The 21,043-nt window shown below is 40.6% G+C and overlaps 1 protein-coding gene and 1 long non-coding RNA gene across 3 annotated transcripts in view; both read right to left on the reverse strand.

The window, feature by feature from the left end:
• Positions 1 to 21,043, reverse strand: part of LOC135705404 (transmembrane protease serine 9-like) — a 130,055-nt gene that overhangs the window by 17,138 nt on the left and 91,874 nt on the right. The gene's annotated exons all lie outside the window — the stretch shown is intronic.
• Positions 116 to 20,629, reverse strand: LOC135705402 (uncharacterized). Of its 2 annotated transcripts, none has more exons than XR_010517839.1 (2): positions 20,552 to 20,629; positions 116 to 263 (listed from the first exon to the last, which is right to left on the reverse strand). It is a non-coding gene; the product is annotated as an uncharacterized LOC135705402 (long non-coding RNA). The 2 variants fall into 2 exon arrangements; XR_010517840.1 differs by lacking the exon at positions 20,552 to 20,629 and adding an exon at positions 19,582 to 19,823.

The following is a 21,043-nucleotide window of genomic DNA, read 5'->3' on the forward strand; positions in this document are numbered from 1 at the left end:
TTGTGTTCTTCAACTATGTAGGCATCCAAGCTGATGTTTTAATCGTGTTCGTACTCTCATAATCTCTTCATTTCACTTTCTTCTTCTGTTCCAAACACATCGATCGTGGTGCGTACTTCTGCAGCGGGCCTTCCCTTGAACATTATTCAACATTTAACTACCACATGTTTTTTTTTCTTGTTCGGAAACTCTTTCACTTTCAGCTATCGTCAGTGCAATCTCCGCTCGGACAACTTACGTAGCCGCTAAGGTCTCCAGGGGTCCTACGAGGTGAAATGGGAGGCAGAGAAGAGGAAAGGTAGTGAGAAAAAAACAACACCGCTTAGATACGTCTGAGATGGAGCTCGTCTCGAGTCGAGGGAGAGAGAGAAAAGTAGGCATACTTCAACAAGATACCTCAACACGACGGCATCAGAAGAGCATGACAAATTCCAGTAGCAGAGGGGACCGTGTTAAGTGCCACATAATTGGAGAACTTGGACTTCAAAAATGGCCACACGAATGCGGTAACTTCCGCACCGCATTGCATCTCGTCCGGGTCATGTTTGTTGGAGAGCAATTTGAAGAATTACAACCAATCAGCTGGTTGTCGGAGGGAAATGATGAATGGTAGCTGTACGATCATTGACGGGATGTGGTGTGCTTTGAATGTTTTGATATATTTATCAACACTGAAGACGGTGGCTTAGGAAAAATTTGTTCATATAGGTATTGTCAGGGTTGAATTTAGCAGCTGATCCTATCCTGACATGTGAACAAATTCATGATTGTGATAATTGAGAAATGCTGTTATTTTTTCAATTAGTCTCAGCGGTCGTGTGGTGTCGTACCCCAAATTCTTGGATGGAAATTGTGGAAGTGGTGTGATAAAGTCCACTAGGTAGGCCTTAGCTCTACCTCTGATGTTCCTATAAACTCATAAACAGGAAATAGACATAGGCTTGTTTTGTCAACGTTCGCATTCACTATCGTTACCATCTTGTTTATGGTATGCAAAACTACCGTGAGAGTAATAGTGGATACAGAGGACTATTTATCTGCAGATGGTTGTAAATGCTACGCTGGCTATCAGTGGTACCACTGCGTCCAGGTAATTGCGACAGACCATGTGACTATTTCTCCTACACGGAAGTGCGTACAAATTACACCCTCGGTGTTCACATCGACTGAACAGCAACCGAACGGATGTCGGTTCCCATGATTGACACTGAATGAAACATTGTTGAATGATTATGGAATCGTCTTTTTCTGAAAGTATAAACCAGGAAAATTATACATTCAAATCCGATTGAGAGTGTGTCAAATGTCGTTGCCGATGGCCAATAAATCTTGTAGCTTGAAGCGATGTGAAAGGATCTCCACTTTCATAACATCCAAAACACAACTCCGCCGGTAAGCAACGGACTCTGAATGAAACCGGGTGGGTGTTTGGAAATGTTCAGGGATCATCATAAACATCGCACGAGTCACCACAGAAAAAAAAACCTGCTAATTTCAGTCAAGGCAGTCAACAATCGTTTGCGTTCGAGGTCTGTGTTGATTCACCAGGTAGTCCATAGCGGGAAAGGTCAATATTTGATTCACAACTTTATAGGACATTGTTCGATGCTTGTAAACCATACGGCAAGCTTTTAAATATCATTTAACAATTTTTCGAATCTCCACAGAGATCAAACCTTGGAATTCAATAATTTGCAATAGCCTGTTTTGATAGTAGGGTGTTGAACTGCTTAGGGAGAGATTTCAGTGAATATTTGTAAATTCATATCTTGCGTATTTTCCTATACCTTGAATGAAAATATTCCAAATTAAAAAAAAAAAAATATCTATGCTCATAAGAAATAAAATTTGTTCCACTCATCAGATATAAATAGTGTAATATCAGTGGCAAGAAACTGACTTGGCTCAAACCATTTGAAGTTTATGTGAAAATTTCTATGGGACACCAAACTTTAAGTTTATTGTCTTCTTGCCTTTTTCCATATTGCAAAGTTCAATAGTTAAGAAGCTATTCTTTTGGAAAATTTTCTCAGCTACAACTTTGCAGACAATTGTTTTTCAGGCAAACGTCTAATTAAATAGTTATTATTTGTTTAACAGATTGATAATCTGATGATGCCAATGTTGCCTACTGTACAGTTGATTGAGCATAATCATAAGACATCAGTGACTTGAATCATCAATTAAATTTTTTCCTCATATTTGTTCCAAAAGTTGTACCTATGAAAATTTCCCACTAGTGCAGCTTTCATTTTAAAAGCAGAGTGAAATGGAAAATTTTGAGATAGGGTAGAGCACTACTTCGTCGTAAAGGCTGATAAAAGTAAATTGGTACGCTCAAAAAGACCTGTAATCCGTGATTCAATAAGATTAAAAAATCCATTGATGGTTGCTTTACAGTACTTTTATAAAAACTTCAAAGTTACAGCATAAGATGGTTACATTTCTCTAGTTCGAACGAAATCTCGAACCTTCCTCTTGATGAAGCCCATCAGCGCCCGCACAGTGTAAACGGACACGGAATCAGCGCATTTCTTCCATTTTGCCCGCATTTGCTGGATGTCCTTGACTGCTCTGCCGCTTCGTCGAAGTCGCTGCTTTGAAATTGCCCAGTATTTTTCGGTTGGTCGAAATTCCGAGCCATTCGAAGGATTCATTAGCTTGGGGACAAAATCGATCTTGTTGGCAGCATACTTTGCTTGCAGATGAACGGCAATTCACGCTTTACTACTATACAGTCCCGGAAGCTATGAAAATGCTGCTTTTCAAGCCACAGGTACAGATGGCTTGCCAAACCAGATATTTCTTTGCGAACTTTGACAGTTTCATGTGCTTGAAAACATCTGCTACCTTTCCCCTTCCTTTTGCCGTATAAAACTCCTGTCCCGGAAGCTGCTTGTAGTCGGCTTTGACGTAGGTTTCGTCGTCCATTGCCACGCAGTCAAACTTCGTCAGCATCGTCGTGTACAGCCTCCGGGATCGCGCTTTGGCCGTCGTATTTTGTTTATCATCGCGATTTGGAGTCACTACCTTCTTGTAAGTCGATAGTCCGGCTCGTTTTTTGGCTCGATGCACGGTTGTAGACGATACACCCAGCTTATTTGCGGCATCTCGGAGAGAGAGGTTAGGGTTTCGCTTGAAACTACCGGCAACTCTCTTTGTCGTCTCAGTGGCTTCCGGTTTTCGATTTCCCCCGATCCAGACTTCCTGGCTGTCGAAAAACGTTCCCCAAACACTTTAATTACATTTGTAACGGTTGATTTGGCAACTTTTAGCGATTTTGCCAACTTTGCGTGCGAGTAGCTCGGATTTTCGCGATGCGCGAGCAAAATTTTGATACGCTGCTCTTCTTGCTTGGACGGCATTTTGACAACTGAAGAGTGAATTCCAAAATCAAAATAGGAGCAACATTCTACACACACACACCTTCAAAATGAGGGGTGTTCAGGTTTTTTAAATGCAAAATTGAAAGAAATACGTCAAGTTGATATTGACCAAATTTTGACCGTATCACCCTTTACTCTGGTATTCGAGGTGAAAACGCTCCCCGCCATCGTGGAGTTGGTCTCCTACTTAGCGTTCAGGCAAGTGCTGCGCTCATCAAGTGGGAGCCTGTTAATGAGAGGATAATCGTTGCCAGATTTAGAACACGGGTTCGTAACCTTACCATAATCCAATGTTATGCGCCAACCGATGCTGCCGAGCTACAGGACAAGGAGAATTTTTACAGTCAACTGAATGCCGTCGTGGATAAGGTTCCAAAGGGTGACATCAAGATCTACACTGGCGACTTCAATGCGAAGAACGGCTCCGACAACACGGACTATGAGCGTGTCATTGTACGCCATGGTCTCGGCGAAATGAGCGAGAACGGTGAGCTGTTTGCAGAATTTTGTGGCAATAACGACATGGTGATCGGGGGCTCCCTCTTCCCCCATCGGCCAGTGCACAAAGTCACGTGGGTTTCCCGTGATGGACATACCGAGAATCAGATCGACCACATCTGCATCAGCCGAAAATGGAGACGGAGCCTTCTTGATGTCCGGAATAAACGCAGCGCCGACATCGCGTCTGACCATCACCTTCTAATCGGTGAAATCCGCCTACGCATGGCGTGGATCCAGCGACGGGAGGAGAGACTCGGGCGGCGGTTCAACACACGCCGACTTGAAGATCCAGCGGTAAAAAGGTCTTTTGTTCATGAGCTTGAGACTCGAGCTGCGGACGTTCCAGAAGGTGGCAGCGTAGAAGAACAATGGACGGCCATCAAGAATGCCTTTATAGAAACAAGCGAGAACAACATGGGTGAGCTGCGCACCCAGAGGAAAGAGTGGATCACAGATGAAACCTGGCGGAAGATTGAGGAGCGTAGAAAAGCAAAAGCCGGCGAGAACCAGAGGAGCCAAGAACGAAGCCCGTCAACGGTACTCGGCTCTAGAGAAGGAAGTCAAGCGCTCTTGCAGACGGGACAAGCGAGCGTGGGTGAACTCCCTGGCCGACGAAGGGGAGAAAGCCGCAAACACTGGCGATATACGCCTCCTCTACGATATCTCACGACGCCTGAGTGGAGCAAGGATGAACCCGAGGGTGCCAGTGAAGGACACGACTGGACAATTGCTTACCGACCCCACTGACCAGCTGAAACGCTGGTTTGAGCACTTCGAACAACTTCTTCAAGTTTCGACGGCCAACCAGCCATCAACATCTCGGCATGATCCGCCTAGGGTGCGGCGCATCACTCGCGTCAATTCCGAGGCCCTATCACTGCAGGAGATTGAAGCAGCTATCCGAAGCATGAAATCCAACAAGGCTCGAGGGGTCGATCGCATATCAGCAGAGATGCTCAAAGCTGACCCCATGCTATCCGCACAAATGTTGCATCAACTATTCTGTAATATCTGGGACACCGTAACTTTTCCGGCTGACTGGATGCAGGGCATCTTAGTGAAGGTCCCAAAGAAGGGGGATCTGACTGTGTGCGACAATTGGCGAGGCATCATGTTACTGTTTATTGTTCTCAAAGTTCTGTGCAAAGTTATCCTGAATCGGATACAGGAGAAGATCGACGCGACTCTCCGAGGGCAGCAGGCAGGATTCCGTGCCGGAAGATCTTGTGTGGACCATATTGTCACGCTCCGCATCATCTTGGAGCAGGTCAATGAATTCCAAGAGTCCCTTTATTTGGTATTCATTGACTACGAAAAAGCTTTCGACCGTCTCAATCACGAGAATCTGTGGGGCGCTCTGAGACGCAAGGGAGTCCCGGATAAAATCGTCAACCTCATCGAAGCGCAGTATGAGGCTTTCACGTGCAGAGTTCTGCATAACGGAGCCTTGTCCGACCCTATCCGGGTAGTCGCTGGTGTGAGACAAGGATGTATACTATCACCGCTACTGTTTCTCATCGTAATCGACGAGATCGTGGTAGGTGCAATTGACCGTGTACCGAACCGTGGGCTGCTTTGGTAGCCTATCACCATGGAGCATCTCAACGACTTCGATTTGGCTGATGATGTTGCTCTACTAGCACAACGGCGCTCTGATATGCAGAGTAAGCTCAATGACCTAGCCGAACGCTCCTCTGCGGCGGGTCTCACCATCAACGTCAACAAGACCAAATCATTGGATATCAACACGGGCAACCATTCCAACTTTACGGTAGCGGGGCAAGCAGTGGAGAAGGTCGAAATTTTCCAATATCTTGGCAGCCAAATAGAGATCCAACCAGATAAGTCAACGCACCAAAATCCAAATTTTCAACTCGAACGTGAAATCTGTGTTGTTATACGCCAGCGAGACGTGGTGTGTATCAGCGGAGAACACTCAAAAGCTGCAGGTCTTCATCAACCGATGCCTGCGGTATATAATTCGTGCCTGGTGGCCTCACAACTGGATCTCGAATGCCGAGCTCCATCGTCGATGTCATCAGAAGCCGATAGCAACAGAAATTCGAGAGCGAAAGTGGAGGTGGGTCGGCCACACACTTCGACGGGCGGAAACGAAATCTGCAAGCAAACGCTTGATTGGAATCCAGCAGGACATCGCAGCAGAGGCAGACCCAGGGGCTCATGGCGGCGGAGCCTCAATAAGGAAATTAAGGAAGTCGATAAAAATCTGACCTGAGCCCAGGTCAAGACAAAAGCGAGCAGCCGCCCAGGATGGAAGTCTTTCACGTTGGCCCTTTGCACCGCTGGTGGTGCACAGGACCCCTAAGTAAGTAAGTAAGCTATTTTCATTACTGATATGTTCTGTAAACTTAAATTCTCTCCTGTGGCCAATTATTTCAGTAAAAATTCTTACTGACGTCTCGGTTATCATGCTACTTTTACTGAAAGTTCATCACTTCATTACCGAACATTTGTTTAAATTTACTGAACAAACTGTTATTTTTGATTTCTAGTAGAACATCTGCCAAAAACTTCAAAAGCGAGCCATTTTGAATTGCTAATTTTGTCGTACGCCAGTGAACATTGAACTGTTTTTGTGTTCCTAAAAGTTTTCACTGATCTTTGTCTAAAAAAAGGGAATATGGACGGAATTTTCGATTATGATTATTTAATTATGATTTCTCCGTAGAATACTGCGACGGTAGACGACTGCATAATCTGTTTTTCCTGCTGGCGATCGGTTCCCGGATACTTGGAAGACTTAGGACACCACTTATCTTGGCACATACAAAACGGAGACTTTCAAAAGGATGCAATTTTTTATGATTGCACCTTCCAAAGGTGTCATATGCGGTGCACAAACCAAAAATCGCTCAAGCGGCACAGTAAGGAGAAGCATCCGTTGCTGTCGGAAACTTCTTCCCCAAAATTTAAGGAACTGCGGGAACCTCCTCTCCTTGAGAAGATCTATCAACATGAAAGTAACACCCGGGTGAAGCACAACCGTCCGAGGAAATGCTTTCTCTCGATGAAATTAAAAAATAGCTTCGTTGAACATTTGTCGCTTAGCTGGTGACGTTGGGCTTCCGCAAACCAAGGTTTTGGAAACTATCAAAAGTAGCAGAATACTTGGAAAAGAAGGCTGTTATATTCCTTGCATCAAAGGGCGTTGATATAAACAACGATGAGGCGCAACAGTTCTTCAATTCGGTCAGGAACATGGATCTGTTTGCGAATGTTAAAACTTGTCCTCTTCGAGCAGGGAAAACAAAATATCAAACGTATGCATAAAATTCTGCAGCTGAATGATTATTTTCGCGGAAACTTAATAACATTTATATATTTTTTTGCAGCACATTTTTCTTTAAGCCATAGAGAGACGAACCAGCCTATGTACCCTTTCTATAAAAGAAACTCACGTCTATCCTTTCCCATATATATTCCCATATATAGACATTATAGGAATCCCCCAAATAATGTGGATTGGCATTCATCATAATTATAAATTCAGTTATATTAGGTGGAGGACAGCCCAAAAAAAAATTAATAAATAAATAAAAATACTGGGCTACTCAGCTATCGACCCATACAATTTATATATTTTTGCTGAACAATTTTCAAAAATGTACTGAGTAGTCTTCACGCTAATACAGTCTATTTGGTGAGATTTGACAGCTCTCAAGAGTGTCATGATCGATATTTTTGCCGAAAGTTTTTCAAAAAATTACTGAGTTGTTGATTTGGTTGTTCGACTGGTTTTATGGAGATTTCGTTTTTATGGCTTTCTCAGTCTAGGGTAATTCAAACAGTTAGTTTTGCATTGCCAAAACTAACTGTTTGAATTACCCTAGACTGAGAAAGCCAAAAAAAAAATTACTGAGTTGTTGTCACGTTAAAGCAATCCTTTCGGTTATATTTGACAGCTCGCAAAAGTGTCTTGACTACCGATTGCTCAGCATCTGTTAAAATTACCGAAATGATCGCCGAGCGCTCAGCTGTTCTAATCTCGTCAAAAACTTTACTGAGTTCGGTAAAAATAAGTTAGTGTGCGTAGAACGAATTTGGAATCGAGAATCTGTGTTAGACTTTTAACAATATCTCAATAATGTGTGACTCTTTATCAAATCCAACGGTACGTATAAAAAGATAAATAATATTTTAAGTCATCTATGGCAAAATCACTCCAGCTTTGGGTTTATATTCGATCCAAAAAGAAAGGTTAAGTGCGGGTTGTGCTTATTAGGAGGAAATTAAATTAAACCCCCTAGATATGAACAATAAATTTGGTTTTCCCATAGTAATTTCCATATGAACTTCAAATGGTTTGTGCCTAATCAGTTTCTCTGGGAAGCTAATCAGAACCAAATTTTGAACCGATTGTGCAATGTGTAGCAAAAATTTCAAATTTTGCATCAGTCTAATGCTCATGCGCTCCTATAAAGACACGTCTCCAAATTAAATAAGATCATTTTCGATTCATTTTTTCAATCGGCGCTCTTAAGGGTGAAGACATATTCCTCCGCCTCTAGTGATGTAAACAAATGTATGAGAAATCTACACCAAATAAAAAAAAAAACCATTGTAAATTACATGAATTACATTTTCAAACTATTAACCATGAACTTAAAATGTGTTGTAGGTTTACAGCGATAGTTGATAGTTGATAGTCGAATTTAAGACCCTTAAACGCGTAATGAGAGGGAACCTTCAAGATGTTTCTATAATTTAAGGATAGTCCAAAGAACTTCAGGGAAGCTTAGTGAACTTTTGAAAAAAATCCGAGAACTTCACAGAAGCTCCAACATCTTCACGGAAGTGCAGAGAACTTCGGCGAAGTTTATGGATCTTTTGGGACGTTAATTTCAGAGCATTTCGTGGAACATTATCAGATAACAGCAAAAAAAGGTTATCTTCCATTTAATTTCTCTTAATTAATTTTGGTATCCATGACTTATACGTATTTCGACTACAATGTACAGTCTTTATCAGTGTCATTCCCACTAAAGACTTATCAAAAACCTAACCCCCTTAAGTACTCATCTTCTAGGTAAAAATGTCAAGATCACAGGTATAAAAATGAAATTACAATGTGTAGAATTGGAACCTACCTAACTAATAATAATCAAAGTAAAGGAGAAAAATCTATTCAAATATCTAATAAGGGAAAAAAATCCCAAAGATTTGGTCATAATGAAGTAATGAAATTGGGTTGTTAGCGGAATACTCAGCTAACAAATATCATTTTGCTGAGATATCAGCAAAAGTAAATGCCGAGATAATCGGCTGTTGAAGATTTTACCGAGCTAGATTAAGTGTGTAAGTCACCAGTAACAGAAATCAGTAACAGCAAAGAAAATTCACTTGCTGAATTCCTTGACTACAGCTATGATGAAACGTGGTTTCGATCAAAGCATTGTAAATTGGATCAATGAGATGTTATCAAAAAGAGAAATATCAGCAAACCTTGGACGCTCACTCATTAGTGTAAGAGCAACCAAAAAATGCCCACAAGGAGGCGTGTTATCACCTCTTTTGTGGACTTTAATAGTTGATGATCTTCTCAGAAACTTTATAGCCCAAGGCTTCAAAATGGTTGGCTTCGCAGATAATATAGTCATAATTGTACGTGGCAAATATGATTGTATTATCGCTAACTGAATGCAAAGTGCCTTAAATTTTGTCTCATCATGGTGTGATAGGGAAGGATTGAACATAAATCCCTATAAACAGAAACTTTCATTAGACAACATAAGATTGAAAGGCATACTTTTAGAAGTTTATAATGCTGTTCTTGGAGTAATCCTTGATAGTAAACTTAATTGGAATATGCATCTAGAGCAGCCAATAAACAAAGTCACTAATGCAGTGGTCTGGTGGTCAAAAACAAAAGAGAGTGTTGCTCAGAGAAAGTTAGAAAAACTCCAAAGGTCAGCAACTATCTCAATAACAAGTGCAATGAGAAGTACACCATCGAAGGCATTGGATGCTTTGCTTTATATGCTACCATTGCATCAAATTGTACAATTATAGAGCCGAAAAGTGTGCTCTAAGGACTACAAGGTCAGTGAAACTTTTTGAAGGAGACCTTAGAGGACATCTTAGGATTCTAAAACCTATTAGTATCAACTCTCTAGTAAGGAACAATGAAGACTGGATGAAGAAAAGATACAATTTCAATAGATTTTTTCAAGTATTTCACCCTGTGCGTAATTCATGGCAATTTGGTGGTCCGATTATTCGTCCAGGATCGATTGTTTTTTATACAGATGGTTCAAGATTGAACAATCAAGTGGGTGCAGGAGTAACTGGCCCAGGGATAGACATATCGGTTCCTATGGGCAGATGGCCTACTGTGTTCCAAGCTGAAATCCAAGCAATTTTAGAGTGTTTGCGTAGACACTATAAGAGTTCAAATATATGCATAATGTCCGACACTCAAGCTGCTCGAAATGCTTTAAAATCAACGACATGTACATCAAAACTTGTCTGGGAGTGTGTTCAATCACTTCAAAAATTGTCTTGTCATAAGTCAACTTATAGTGGGTTCCTGGTCATTGCGGGATTGACGGAAATGAAAGAGCTGATGCACTAGCAAGACTCGGATCTTCTCATAAGGCCTTTTTATGGCCTCTCGGCTGCATATTTTAGAATGGAGCTAAAAGCGTAGGAATCTTCAAAAGTAGAGGAAAACTGGAAGAACACCTTCATTGCTAGGCAGTCGAAGCAATTCATTAATCCAAACATTTCTGCGATCTACAAAATCCTGGAACTTTTTTAAAAAAATCTTAGCATTTATACAGATCTTATAACAGGTTGTTGTCCTAGCCGTTATCACTTGAAGCTGATTGGAAAACTTCAAGATGATGTATGTCGCTTCTGTGGCATATAAAAGGAAGACTCAAAGCATTTGCTAAGCCACTGTCCGGCAATTTTCAATAAAAGGCGTAAATTCTTCAACAAGAGGCTGATAGAACCCTTTGACATTTGGAGAACAACTCCCAGTACGGCAGTGCACTTTATTCGAAGTGTAATGCTTTGCTGGGATAATGCTATAAGTCAAACAATGGCGATCACTCGTAAGAAAAGTGATATGGCACCTTGATATAGCTAAACAAAAAATGGAGAATCACACTTAAAATAATTTTCACTTCAATGCTACGTGAAAACATACATTGATTTTTTCCATCGCACTTTTCACATTATCGCGTAGAAGTTATGTGATTCTTTCGATGGAATTCATGGTGGTTTTCAATGATTTTTATTCCGGTTTAAATTAAATATTTTTCTTGATTTCAAGAGAAAAAAGATCCTTGGCCGTTGTATCTTTATTGTGGCAAATATACACACAGAAGGAGAACTTAATTCGAGCGAAACTGGACTCGGGAAAGATATGGTACACATTTAATAAAAGGGCATTTTACTCGCATTTCAATCCATGGTACTCCTTGTCGTCGACTAAAACAAAGAAACATGTTGCAAATTATTCTCACCATACAATTTTTCTGTGATAAAATGTTCAGCCATTATACTTACTACACGAAATCGCCGCACTAAAATAAACCCTAAGATTTTAACTGGCATGTAAACATGCAACTTGCAATTCCGCCATATTGTGTACCATTATGAGTGAGGCACTCATATTTTTTTTTCATATGTGAAAAATACTTAGGGTTTACGTGAAATGCACATAGAATTTGTGTATGAGCAAATCACGTGCGTTCCGTTAAAAAACCGAGTGACTTTAAAGGGACTTCCCGTTGATACATATGGGGTATAACGTAGACCCCACTTGTGTCACGTAAATTTAACATAAAAATGAAAGAGAGACTCCACGTGATTTTTCATGTCATAATAACGTGTCGATTGTTTTGAGTGTATCACAATAGATCAGAAAAATGGTCGCAGTGATGAAAAACCCGACAAGGATTAAAAAAGGCGGTTCCATTTGCTTCAGGAAAACTTCAGAAATATCCAGAAGATTTCAGGGAAATCAAGAAAGTTTGTGAGAAGAGAAAACTCGAGAACATTTTTTAAACTTCAAAGAAGTTCCAAGTATTTCAGAGGAGCTAGGTTTTGAGATCTTTATCGGTTTTCAAAGTTGCTAAGGATGGGCCCAATAATTTCAGGAATGTTCCAGAAACATGACGAATGTCCAGACTTTCTGGTAAGTTTAAAGATCTGTAAGGAGAAGTTCCGATAAATTCAAGACAGTTCCATTAACTTCATTAAAATTTAGAAATAAATTGCGGATAGAAATTCAGGATAGTCCAGAGAACTCCAAAGAGCTTAAGAAGATATCAGAAATATTACTGAAACTTCACAGAACTCCAGATAACATCAGCGATGTCTCAAGATTTTCAGGACAATTACATTTATTTTAGGACAGTGCCAATAACTTCTGGGACCACAGATAAAGTCTGTTCCAATAAGTATTTGGTCGCTTCTTTTACATTACTGTAGTGCCTCTAGTTGTCGCAGCAAGAAACTGCTGACAGCGTTTTGATTTGGAAAGATTGCTTATTCAGTGATGAAAATTTCATCAGGATTAATAAACACGTTTAAAAGTTATCGAAGATATAACGCGAAAGACGTGAAAAAAATCTGCACACTCACGTTGAAAACCCAATGAATGATCGCAAAGGGTATCAAATTTCCAAAATCGACTTTAAAAACCCATATTGATCCACCGGGCAGGTGAATAGAACCTTTGTTACACAGTATAATCTCGTTTTTGATATTATCCATAGATAGACGAGGCCTTAATGAATATTTTTACGAGTATTTTTATTGGTCTCAGTTTCTGCACTGCTCAATTGAACAGCAATTTCTAGTTTGAATTGGAGTCCAAATCATAATTCAATAATCAATTGATTTATGTCTTCACGTTTTTTCCTAACATGACAATAATTTTAAGATATAATTGTGGCTTATCTATGTGGAGCTACTGTGAGTTCTACGTATTGCGAAGTGTATATAAATCATTTACTTTTTCTTGGCTTACAACTGGAGCTTTATGACTTTATACTTAATCTGCTTTATTGTGCACTACATACTTCAAGCACAATCTTATTATATACAATCTTATTATGTTGCAATAATATTTGACGAACCAATAAAGTTAAATAATCAATCAACCCGATTCTCTTCATCGATTTTCTCTTTCGCGAATAACCCGACTGCAAATGATTTTCCCATTCAGTGTGTTGATTTAGGCGCAAGCTAACTATAGTCGCTATATTTATAGTCTGGCGGATAGAAAGTTTTGTTCGCAATAGCTGATGTGCTCTTTTCTGTTGTTGGTCGTGATTTGACAGTTCAATTGGTCAAACAGCTATTTGACAGCTCAATTGGTTTCGGAGATTCTCTCCGCCAGGTTATGAATATAGCGACCATAAAGCTAACATCATCTTCTGTCGAACTGTCTTGTGAGCTTAGCGAGAAATTCGTTTATGGTGCCGTTGTTTATCAAAGAGAAAGTCGATGAAAAGAATCGATCAACGAGGCCCTTTTCAAATGTTATGCGAGAATGCAGAATTAAATTTGAAAAAAATGGCATCACTGCCGAGCATTATTCAGGTATTCATTTTCAGTAAACAGGACCCCGCTGTTATGTTAATTGTTTTCAGCAGATGAACATAAGTTCACCTGTGAACTCGTCTCCAAGAGCACTATAGACGAGTGCACGGGTGAACTTTTGTTCATCTACTGAAAAAAAAATTGACACAACAGCGGGGCCCTGTTTACTAAAAATGAACACATGAATAATGCTCATGTAACATTTGAAAAGGGCCTATCAACTTTTGTAAATAATTTGCTAGGTCCTTTCCACGAGAACCGGAGTACGTCCACGCAAACCAAGAGCACTATCGGGAAGGGGAGAATTGCCTCTGCCCGATGGTGTTGTTAGTTTGCGTGAGCGTATTCGGTTCGCGCGAAAAAGGCTTAACAAGTTTTGTGTACATAAGTTGATAGACCCGTATCAAATGTTACGTGAGTATTATTCATGTATTCATTTTTAGTAAACAGGGCCCCGCCGTTGTGTCACTTTTTGTCGAGTGAATGAACTCAAATCCATCCGTGCACTCGTCTGTAGGAACTGAACGGTCAGAGTTTACAGATTTGTTTCACGATGTACCAGAAAAATAGCGATTTTTAAAAATGAGGGTGATATATAGACCAAGGTTTAAAGCGTCAGTTACACTATCTTTCTTGTGAATGTATTGACATGTGTAACGTCCGCTTTAGATGTATAGATGTTTAGATGTATAGAGCTTTTTGATGTTTATTCGGCGCACGCTATTGCACCATTTAAATGTTTAGATGTATAGAGCTTTTTGATGTTTAGTCGGCGCACACTATTGCACCATTTAAATAGAATGAGCACGAGTAATAGGGAAATAAATTTGTTGGAAAACAAACCGTCCGTTCTCCAAGTGTGCTAGATAGAGAAAGACAATTAAACGTCAAACAGGTCTATGGGCAAAAACAGCGCAGGATGCACGCTATTTCTAAACACCCAAAATTTGAGTAGGATCTACTCATATCCACCAAAATTGAATAAACAAAGTTGGGACTGACAAGATGACGAATGAACGAACACCTGAATCCGAATGTTCATTTGTTATTTTGTCAGTTACAACCTTGTTTGCTCAATATTGGGTAGACCTACTTCTAATGGAAATGAGTAGATCTTACTGAATTGGATGTTTAGGAATAACGTGTGCAGAAATGTGGAAAAACTCGCTGTACACGGCCAACGAGATCAACCCATATTTGATTTTCATTTACTCATCGCAAAAAGTGCAGAAATTGAGAATTGAGTAAATTTGCTTCATGTTCAAAATATGATAACGGCAGCCCTACTTTTGCTCAATAAAACAGATGAAATTATCCTTAATAATTAAAAAAATCTCCTTAAAATAGATCGGGTTGCTCCTTAAATGATTGATTAAAATACGTTAAAAATCCTAAAATGCCCAGTAAATATTTAAAGTACGCTCCCTAAAATAGAGACAACTGTACATTAAGCATTTGAAAATGCTCCTTAGTATGCACCGCTTTGCACCATTTTGAAGTGTAATTGTACCATATATCATCGGAAAAGCTGCTGTAGAAAGGTTAATAAGTACCATGAAATCAGCTGAAATGTTCAGTAAAAATGCACAAATGCACACAATTGTTTGTTATTTGTTTATTTAATAATTCAACTGACAATTAATGTCTTAATGAATAAAACTTAATCTAAATAGTTATGGTCAACGAAACGAAAACGGTCAAGTAACCGGGGACGAAACACATTTGCTGATACGTTAAAGTCAAATTCGCAATAAAAGTAGTTAAATTGTCGGCTGATTGCACGAATTGGTTCATTCTGCGTATAATTTCTGCCTCGTGGCTCCAAAAACAGAAATTCGCGTTGACGAAGAGGTCTCTCAGGAGCATACATATTTAGCTGGGCCAGCAACGTTGGACAGTCGATGTCACCCGTGAGAAGCTTTCCAGCAAACATAGCTTGAGCGACCGTCCGTCGCACCACTAGCGGTTCGATGCCCAGAAGACGGCAACGCTCCTCGTACGGTGGCAGGTTCGATGAGTCACGCCAGTTCAAGAAACGAAGAGCATATCTCACAAACTTTCGTTGAACAGATTCGAATCTAGCGATCCAAGTGGCTTGGAAAGGGCACCATACAACTGCACTTGATTCTAATATAGACCGCACAAGTGAGCAGTAAAGTGATCTGAGGCATAACGGGTCCCGGAAGGGATTTTGAAGGTGAGCCCGCAGTCCAGAGTAACACCGAGATCCTTTATTTGTTCTACACGGGCAATGCAACGTCCAAAGAGCACATAGTCAAACATAATTGGTTCGTTTTTACGGTGATAGGAGATGACGTTGCATTTTTCGATGCTCAGGCCCATCAAATTTCTCGTGCACCAGTCAGCGAAAATACATAGCATATGCTGAAGATCCCAACAGTCCGAGAGGCTTTTGATAATTTTGTAGATTTTGGCGTCATCTGCGTAGAAAAGACGGCATCCAGATGGTAACAACAGAGCGATATCGTTTAAAAAGATCGAAAACAGTAGAGGTCCCGGGTTGCTGCCTTGCGGGACTCCCGAGTTGTTTGAGAAAACATTTGATTCCGTCGCGCCAATCTTGACTCGTACAGAGCGATTCACTAAGTACGATCTGAACCATTTCACAGCCGTAGACGAGATACCTAGTATCTCCAACTTAGCAAGCAGGATTTCATGATCCACCCTGTCAAAAGCGGCTTTTCAGTCCATGTATGCAGCATCAACTTGTCATCCAGCATCCAAGCTTCGCAGACAGTCAGAGGTAAACTGCACGAGGTTCGTGGAAACCGATCGCTTGGGGTAAAAACCATATAGGTCCGTATCGATATAATTTTTACAGCACATAAACAGAGAATCATTTACAATAATCTCGAAAAGTTTAGAGCAGGCGCACATGGAGGAAATCTGTCTCCTTTTTTGTGAATTGGAAACAGATAGGAAAGCTTCCAGCGGGAGGGGAATTCACTTTGCTGTGGCGAGAAATTAAAAAGTCGCGCAAGTGGAAGGCAGAGGTTGACTGCACATTGTTTTAAAACTGACGAGGGAATTCCGTCAGGACCAGCGGCGAATGAGTTCTTCATTTTGCGTGTTGCGGCTATCACCTTGTCTTCCTACAGGTGAGAATCGATTCTAATACCTATGTTACGCTAGTAACAAAGGTAATACCGTGCTTAAATGTTACCGGCAAACACTAACGTTGGATTGCGCAAAACAAAACAAACGTAGAAGTGGAACATATGACCGGAAATTATTAGCAAAGATCATTAGGGCAGTCATAAATAATCTTGGGATCTCCGAACGTGATTTGGCACAGATTCAGTGTGGCGCACAGGGTGCAGTTGGTATTTTTGCATAAAATGATGTTTGTAATAATAATGTATTTAAAAATACTAATTTTAATTAAATTGCTTTTTATTAATTTTCTTTCAAATAAAACTGTATTTTTAAAGAGTTTCATTCATACAATTCACCTTCATTTTCGATAAATGTTGCCAGACGCATGCGGAAACTACTGCAGGCACGTCTTAACACCATCGCTGGCTCTAAAGAAGCAATCACCTGCTTTATTTTTCATTTTAGCGAACCAATTGTTGTGCGATGGGCTCTATTGGTACCCCGATCTACGATGCCACGCACAAAGTAGTCCAGAGGATTGATATCGGGACTGCTGGGTGGCCTAACTTCTTTATCCCATAGCTCTGGAACATTTTCCGTAAGCCATTTCTGCGTTTTCTTGCTGGAAGATAAAAGGACGGTCAGCAGCTATCTTCTTCATCCACGGTACAAGAACATTCTTCAAAACGTCCAACTTTCAAGTAGTTCTGAGGAGTTAAGGAATATTCCTAGAATTTCAGGAATGTTACTAAAACTTCAAGGACATGTCGGGATCTTCCGCATTATTAGAAAGTTCAGGGAAGCACCGAAAACTTCAGGAAAACCCATAGAAGTTCGAAGAAAATTAGTGGAAAGTTACACGAGCTTCAAAAAAGTATTCAAAACTTCATGAAAATTAAAGGAACTTCGAGGAAGATCTAGGAACTTCATGGTAATTCAATTCAATTCAGAAGAATAGTGGGATCTTTCATAAAATACTATTGGTACATTTATTGGTAGTCTAACGAACTTTAAAGAAGCTCAGACCAGCGGCGCAGGTGGTGAGTGGTAAGCGTGACTGCCTCTTAACCCAAAGGGCCTGAGTTCAATCCCAGTCGGTGCCGTTTGGAATTTCTGAGGCATAAAATCTCCGAAGTAAAGCCGTTGGTCCCCGTTCCATGAGTTGATGGGTCGATAGGTAGGGTCCAGGGTGGGAGCTAACTAACTACCTGACGTCGTTAGCATTGGTACTCATTACGGAAAACAGGATCGACGGAAAACTAATCAAGGAAAACAAAGTTCAGAGATATTTTGGGCAGTTTAAATAGCATCAGGAAAACACGTAAATCATCAGGAAAGTCTAGACATTTGGGGAAGTTCTATGATATTGATTAGATCCGATAAAGTATTGGCAGTTCCATCAATTTATTTTGAACATAATTAAAAATCTAAGATCTTCATACGTTATTTTGCTTTAGTTTCAGGAAATTTGAGGGAAGTTCAAAGAGCTCCAGTGAAGTTATGGATTTTCAGAGAATCTTTGAAAACACAGGAGTCCAACGAACTTCGGAAACTTCATAGAAAATATTAGGAAAACTCCTAGAATTTCAAGAAAATTTGATGAAAAGAAGCTATGTAAGCTTCAGGGCAGTTTCTGGAGTTGGAAAAAATTCAAGGAAAATGATTGTAGTTCCATTAATTTCAGGAAACTATCGGAAAATCTGGAGATACTCCCACATTTGCAAGTAGTCCACAATACTTCAGAGATGCGAAAACTTCATACAATTTTTGAAAGCTCCACCGAAGTTCCAGAGGTTGTGAATGAAGCTTAGGGCTTCATAGGCACGATACACAAATTGCGTATCGCAAAAAATCTGGAATCTGGAACCTTACCCTCCTCCCCTATGTTACAATGAGTAACGCTTGATAAGACTCCTCTCCTCAAATAACGTAACGCTAGGTCACCCAACCCCCTCCCCGTTTTTCCTTTATTTTTCATTTGTTATTCTTTTATGTAATATTTTTCATTACCCCATCCCCCTCCATGCGATAAACAATTTGTGAACGGAGCCTTAGGACTATTCTATTCAGTTTAAGGCAGTACTAAGAGCTTCAGAAGAATTTAAAGAATTCTAAGGAAGGTCTGCAAATTTTAGGGAAGATCAGATATCATAGGCAGTTCCATAAGTTTCAGGGAAATTTAGATTTTAAATAACTTACGAGAAATTCTGCGAAATTGTTAAAATTTCTGGAACTTTTTTGAAATCCTGAAAATGTTCTGGATCTCTTACGAAGTCCAGAGATGCTCAAAAAAATCTAAATATTTTAAGAGAAGTTCCGTGAGCATCCGGGTAGGTTCGAAACCTGCAAGGCAGTACGAAGCACGTGACAAAAATTCACGTAAGCTTACCCGTTAATCATTAGGGCGGAAAGCTATGACGATGGGAATAAAAAAATCATTTTTTTTTTCTATATAAACTTCAGTTCAGTGTTATCGCAAAAAAAAATGAGCTCAAATTTTGGGAGAACTATCAGGACCTGATTTGAAAAGGTGTAGCTCTACGAGAAAGCAAAAATAGAACTTGTAAGATATTGCCGAAAAACGGTACGCTTCCTCTTAATCTTGCAAGAAATGACACACTTCCGTTCCCGTAACATCTTGCATATCCTCTTTCGAAAAAATCGAAAAGTTTTCTGTCCTAAATAATTCAGTGTTTTGATAATTGTGTTGTTAATTACAGTCCATCCATCACGTTCATTATATGGAAGGAATCGACCACTGCAGCGGATAGAGTCCCAACAATTTTCATTTCATTACTAATATACCTAAACACCAATAGCAGAAGATATATGATTATTCGATACCATCAAATTCACTTATACAGTCAAATCCTCTGAATGTCGTCAAAATTATCACCTCAAGGTGTATTTCACTGTATCCTCTTCATCTTCGCTTTTCACCTCGAAGAGAACCCCGCTAATTAAACCAACGAAAGAGTGACCGATCCAAAACAAAACTCACTTCACTACTGTCACACAACGGGAAACCTTTCACTAATTAGGTCACCGAGCCCCTGCTTCATCTGAATACACACAAATCCTTCCTTTCTTATCTGCCTTTCACAAAACTGGTCTGGCTCATTCGGTTCCTTCACTCAAAACACTTTCAGTTGTTGTCATTTGCCTCCGAATGGCTTCCGTCACAATCCACAACGCGACTGGAACTGTAGAGTTTGAATCCAACTTCGAGTCACCTTCTCCATCTAGTAGGCATGATCGTAGTAGGCCCCAAGATGGGAGATGGTGGGAGTTACAAAGTTACAGCAAGTTTCAACAATTCCACCCAGGTTGTTTATTTGCTGGTGACAATATTTATTTCCAATCGCACGCTGCCTGGCGGTTTTTCGCACTTCCTTCGAAACTGATAAAAACCACACCGAAATCTACCATTGATTGGAAGTATGCACGATTGAGTCAACCGTGCACCTAACCACGACGATGCATATTTTTTTTTCTTTTCTTCTTTACATCAAAAGCATTATTTCGAAAAATGTCTTCAAGTGTTAGCACCTCTCGACACCAGCGAGTGTGGTTCGTTGAAATCGTTTCGTTTCTTCTCGCTTCACTAGGCTCGCGACTAAAGGGTGAAATTTCACTCGTTTCCCACCCATCGACGTCGGCCACAATCTAAGCGAAGTCGCGCGCGCACCTTAAGATTATGTAAATTGCTAAGTACGAAAAATACGAATTTTCGCAACGTCTCTATGACCACAGTCCGCCGTCATACGGTTGCAGCTCCGATTCGATTCGGCAACGGTAAACCGAGCAAAAAGCCACTTCCAACCACCCCGAAGCCTGTTAGCAAATTCTGTTATGATATCATGACAAATTGCGTGCAAAATACGATCACACTATTACACGCCAGCCGGATTGAAACCACATTCAGCAAACTGCAATTTTCCCAATTGAATCGGGGTCCCCTGGGGGATTACCGTAATTTAAACCCAAGGCCTTCGATAACACCCCTACCGGGAGAGTACAACACTCGTGAACCAGCACGATACACTCCGGATACCGAGACCTTGACAATGCGACTAAATCCGATGTACTGATCGTGGTAGCAGGGGCCACCCGGAGTCACAGCCTTCGAGCGGACTTTCTTCCCCCCCTGTCCGATACGCCGAAAATGTATACTCGAACGCACTCGCTCACCGGTTCATCCGTTATGCGATCGGAGATACCCTACACTTTCGATTTCATACTATACTGCCCACTAGACCATCATCGGGTTGACTCTCTGACGCGAGCGGAAACCACTTTCATTTTCATTTGCTCGAAAGAGGCAGGGCCCGGGCACCTGATGATTTTTGGTGCTCTTCGCGAAGACGGACCCAACGAAACGATCGCGATGAACGTGATAACGGGCTAGATTAGGTAGCATTATTGCCGTTGAGAAGTCTTTCAAGTGAATAGGGGGGAAAAGA

This window comes from Ochlerotatus camptorhynchus, unplaced genomic scaffold, assembly GCF_037179485.1.
Source record: "Ochlerotatus camptorhynchus isolate MF236.1 unplaced genomic scaffold, CSIRO-AGI_Acam_v1.1 ptg000266l, whole genome shotgun sequence".
Lineage (NCBI taxonomy): Eukaryota > Metazoa > Arthropoda > Insecta > Diptera > Culicidae > Ochlerotatus > Ochlerotatus camptorhynchus.